Consider the following 6000-nt stretch of genomic DNA (forward strand, 5'->3'; position numbering starts at 1 on the left):
AAAACAAATACTGTACACACACAGAACAGCAGGATGAGTGATATTAGCTGAGATTTTATTTTGGGGGAAAGGTTTGTTTTAAACCTCTGATTTGCATATTTTCAGCTTTCCAACCCAAAAAGTGAAACTTTACAATGATGAAGAGGAAATTTTGATTTATTTTGGCTCAGTGTTTTTATCTATTGGGACACTTCCACTGCAATATAAAGCTTGGTGGGAAACCCTTTGTCTTCATATATATGTTGTATTTTGTAATACTGTAAGTGTGCTATGCATTTGTATGCCAGTCCCTTTTTCTTCCCCACAACCTCAGAATAAAATCTTGTGTACCAAATTGTCTTTAGAAGCTTCCTTAATTAATTAGTTTTAAACTTAGATTTGGACTGAAAAGAAAAAGAAGAAAAAGCTTGATGGCAGCACTGTTTGGTCACTCATGACCCCACATGCTTGGCCGAGTTGCTGTGAATGCTGACCGTTAAAGCAGCACCACTGCTCAAATGTCTTTATACCAAACAGATGTAACATTGTTATGATAGAAGAGCTTCCTGAGAATTTGTTCTTTTTTTACTACCTCCATGTCACTAAGTCATCAGGATTTAGCTAACGTCCTGATGCTGTGGTGTATATCTCAGTTAAAAGCTGACACCGTAATGAAATCACTGGATACTGTTATCTGATAGACTGACTTTGCTGACCCAACAGTTGACTCTGATTTCTTAGAATAAGGGACCTTACTGCTTGAGTACTAATGGGTGTGACATGTGGTGTCACATCTCCATATCAATAAATGAGACATTTCAATTGTGTTATCCCAACAAGAACAACACAATTTCATTTTATTATATTTGTTGTACTTGTATAATATCCGAGTTTCCCTTCAGCTGTTGACTACAGAGAACAGGACCATTCACTCTTAGATTTCTGTTTACCCAAAACACATCGCTGATGACCTACCAGCCAAAGAAAGGAAACTATTGTCCTCAGGAGGACATTACAAAACCTGTGCCCCAAACACAAATCAAGAAATGTCACAGGAACACTACAAGCTGCATAAGAAGGAGACAAAGCCAGAAAGAACTGGCTGAAAATAATATGAGAAAAAGCACATTCTCGTAAAGGGGCAGCATTATGGGTTTTCCAGCCACATAACATCAATTTATAACACAATCAAGCAACCATTTTACCTCCAGTTGTTAAAAAAAATGTGTATATCAAATATGACTTGACAAATTAAAAATTTGACTTCATAAATTATACACCTTGAAATAGGGTTTCTGTTGCTTTAAGAAAATCCTTTCCAACATTTCACCTCCAGGAAGTCATCACAACATCCCTCCTCTTAATCCTTTAACAGGATTTTTGCCAGGGTTGCACTGAGAAGTAGCTCATACAATGAGCTCAGTCGATGCACAGTTCCACCAGGGGTTTGCTAATTGCTGCTGGCTAGTCTATAGGACCTGAGGCGGAAGCTCAGAAACTTGGAAGTTGCAGCTCTGTGGAGGAACTGTGTCCTTGAAGGTGGCGCTGAGTTCCACCAGGTGTTTTGGATAGCTGAATGGTTGTCATGGGGATTAAAGGATTTCTCAAACATGCATTAAAGAGTCAAGGCAACACTGCAAGTATGTTTTGATGAGGAAAAACATGATAACATGATGTGAAGCTTAGAAAAGTCGATTTCATGCAACACCGGCCCTTTAAGACAAATCCTGGAAGCAACCTGACTAGTTCTGATAATTAGTTGCTCTGGATTTTAATTGCTGGTGTCAAAATGATAGACAACTGAAAACCACTGCAATCACTTTCTATTTTTCTTCTCGCTGTTATGCACCACTTTGTGCTGGTTTATGACAGAGGTCTTCCAGGCCTAAAGGTCTGCTAGAAGTGTCCCTGGTCCAACACGCCTGTGGTCATTTAGCTGTCATGTTGACTGCTAAATTCTTCTTTGACTCAGATGTGGTGAAGCGGAGACACATCTAGAACTGGAATGACATCGAACCTGGAGGCCTGGAGTTGAGCACCACCAGTCTGTGCCATACAAACACCAAGAAGATATAGCAAAGTTTGTTGGTACCTTTACAGAATGTAAAAAAAGAAGAAAAAAAAAAGGTTCTGGGGCTATGAAGGTGGTGTACATTAGAGAGCAATAAGGAAACTGCTCTCACCTTTGTGAATAGAGACATGCTTGGCTTCTGTATTGACAGATCAGAGAAAATTAAAGAAGAGGACCATATAATGAAAATAAGTGGATAGTTATTTTTAGGCCTTCAGTGACACATTCAGACCATCCAATCCATCCTTTCGACAGACAGATGATGGTGTCTGAATGTGAAATTAGTCGGAGCCTCAACTATGGCTTGTTGGGCTTTTCTTTTTTTTTTTTTTTTACTTTTAATGACTGTGCTAATTAACAACTCTTCCTCAGCTCTGGGATAAAATGGGGAAAGAGATGATGGATAGGCTTTGAGACAAAGAAAGAGAGGGAATCCAGAAAGACGGACAAGCTCACAGGAAGCCCCTGCTAACGGACGCGGTCGGCTCTCCGTTCCATTCGGGGGCCTTTCAGCGAAGGTCCAGGCAGATAAACTTCCTCCTAATGAGGGAGCAAGACGGCTGTCGGACATGGTGAGAAGCTATTATTAGTTCTTACTTAGCTTGCTGGAGGAAAATGGATTCGCTATGACTAAGCATGTCTCTTCTTGAAACATTTACAGACGTCCACATATTAATATGTAATGCACCTTAAAAATCTTATATTTCTCTCTGTAGAATACCTTGATGACAAAATGAATTTTTGTGGTCTTACATTTTACACGGTGCATTTTAAAATCTGTACTTTCCCTCATCACACTGCACTCCTCATGACACAATATATTGTTGACTGTGTGACTCGTTGCCGGAGCATAATTATATCCCAAACATCTGATGGAGACAGCAAACCAGTAATTATTAGATACTGCAAACACTGGTGGTTTTAAAAGTTTTTCCTGAATTTATTTTGACTTTTAGTTGTCAACATTTGTCATCTTTTTCCATTAGTGTTAAACTTAAATCTGAGTGAGCCCTCCATTCTTTTGTTGATAAAAGAAAAAAAAAAAAGATGAATCTGGTAGGTGAAAATTTTCACCTAATAGGACCAAAAACTCTAGCGTCTGAACCTCGCAACAGAGACTATTAGAGCTTTAGCAGTTTGAGGGAAGGTTGTTTTGCATGCAAAAATACACTCTTGTACTCACAGATAAATGGATTCTGAAGGCCAACCAGTATTTGACAAAATACATGAGGATATTGATTTTTAACTCAGGGTTTTATTAAACAAAGCCCAACAGTGAAAGTAAAGCAACAAGGGTATGCAGAAAATGGATTTAGTCAGAATCCTGAACTAAATCTGAGGATTCACCAAGAGCTGTCCACACAACTGAGTAGACTTAAAGGAAATTTGTAGGTAAACAATTTCTGCCAGCTGTTGGGGTGGGAAGCTGACAGACTCATCCCATAGGAAGCTCAGTGCTGTGATTGAATCAAATGGAGCTTCAATGAAGCTGGAACAGATTTATTAGGTTTAGTGCAGGAGATTCCCACAAATGTGGAAAAGGTTTTGAAATCATTTATATTAATGTTGAGTTTTTCTTTTCTTTTCACAAAACATTGCATTGTAACAAGAGTGTGTAGGCTATTTAGAGCAGCTGTACCTGTGTATGTACTGTATCCATTCCATCTCCCAGAGGAACACATGACATTTGGATCTACAAGTTAAGCAATTTGCAAACCCAATCAGGCAAGATAGACCAAAATAAATCACTTGACAACAGTCCACCAAGAAACAATGGCTTAAGAGTTCAGGTCCACATGACACACTCAGCGCTTCTTTTGGCAGATGAAGCCGCTAAATCTGCAATAACATTGTTAAAAATGCAGTGATGCAATGTTTTCTGGATGAACTATTTCAAATATTAGCAGTGACTTTTCCAACAGTAATCAGATTGTTGGTCATGTTCAAAGAGCCGTTTCTCTCTTGGTTGACATGAGGGGACTCCCCTCGGTCACATGACAAAAATCAGTGCAGTCATTTTGACCCTGCCCTTAAAGTGTTCTCTAATTCTCACAGTAGTTATTTTAAATGAGGTTTACTTGCTATTTTTAATCTAGTGCTCTAATCCGTGTGACTTTAAATAAAACTAGTCTTCTTAGAAATAGTCAGTGTATTTGTAACTGCAGCTGAAAAGTCCCTAAACATAAAGGCTAGAAGTGCAGCAGCTCCATGTGAAACTGAAAAGGCTAAATGCCTTTAATAATCATATGACAAGTGAAATGTATTTTTAATTCTCTGATTAGACCTGAACATGAAACAAACTCTAAGCATAAAAAAGCAATAATCACTTTTCTACTTTCATCTCCACCATATTAACATTTTAATTTCCAAGTTCTCCTTCAGCCTGATAAGTGAAGGACACTCAGGACAGACTTCTGACAATCATTCACCTTAATTATAACATCTAATTCCAAATTGGTTTATGTTTCCATTACTTGTAAAGATAAGTGTCTGCACAGTGACACTATTGCCTTGCGGCTAGAAGGTCCTGGGTTTGAATCCCGGCCTGGGGTCTTTCTGCACAAATCATTGTTGACATTTTCACTTCCGATTGGTAAATTAATCCCTTGTGACAAAAAGCTGCTTGCGGAAAAGACTGCCATTAGTTTTAGTTAAGTAGTGAACATAACACGCTAAATCTTAAATGTATGACTGAAAGAAAAAGGGATGCGGTTGTCATGACATGTTTGGACCCAAATGCAGGAGGCAAGAGACGTAGTGAAAATGTGGAAATTTAGTGAAAAAAAGAAGCCAACTTGCAAAAATACAAAATACAAAAATCTATAGAAACTCCAAAGTAATCCAAAAAAAGGTTAAGCAGGAGACACGAGGACATCATAAGGAAGAGACTGGAGTTGACAAGAACTGTAGAGCAATAACTCATCATGAGCTGCTTAAGTACTGGGAGGTTGAGTGTTGGAAATAAAGACCTGGGTTGATGAGTTAAGTGATTGCAGGTGTGAGTGGAGTGAGCAGGAGCCAGACTGAGGTTAGAGAGAGAGAAGGGGCCGAGGGAGATAACACAAAAACACAAACACTAAAAAATAAGTATACCTAATGAAATGAAACCTAATGAAACTAGAGTAACAAAAAAAAAAAAACTAACTAAGAAATAAACATAACTATAAACACCATGAGGAGCTGAATTATAGAAAAACAAGAACTGGGCTGATCTAACCAAAAAAGAACAAGGAAATACAGAAATAAACAAAACTCAACCAAAGAACCCAGACTCCTGACAGCAGTGCTTTGCTACTAATTGTTAAAACTACGACAACTAAATAACAAGGTCCAAGGATATCACAATTCCAAGGTCAGGAAAAGGTTTTCATTAAAATAAAAACAGAGAGGGAGAGGAAAGTAGCTCAGTTCTGTTAGAATGTCTCTGATAACCTTAACATGTAGATGTGCTGGGGAACTGAGTGTGCTTCGGTTCAGTTAAAAAAAGACGGCGACACACACAACCACTCTCTGACAGATCAGTAGAGCAGGTGTTTAATGTAGCTAATCAACCTGCGTTACATTCATAGGATCACTTATTAATAACTGCAAAATAAACATCAAACCTGGAAACACAAAACTGGATTGTACTGAATGTTCTGTTCTTTGTGGGAAAATGTTGGCGTATTTTTTTGCTGTTGAATTCTGATTGACTCTAGACTTGTTATCAGTCAGTTGCTGCGGCGCGACTGAAAAAACAAGCATACAAGTGGCTTGGATTTGTTGCTCTCTGCATTATTTTCTGAGTTTCATTCTCCAATCAGTGAGAGAGCTGTGATCCTCAAAAATGTTTTGTCACTCTATCAATCCTATAATAACTACTAACAATATCTCTTACATCTAAAAGTCAGAATAATTGAAGGGGCTGAGCAAAGTGTACATTTTAGACTCATGCATAACCTTTTAGCAAC

The sequence above is a fragment of the Gambusia affinis genome, linkage group LG04 (assembly GCF_019740435.1).
Source record: "Gambusia affinis linkage group LG04, SWU_Gaff_1.0, whole genome shotgun sequence".
Lineage (NCBI taxonomy): Eukaryota > Metazoa > Chordata > Actinopteri > Cyprinodontiformes > Poeciliidae > Gambusia > Gambusia affinis.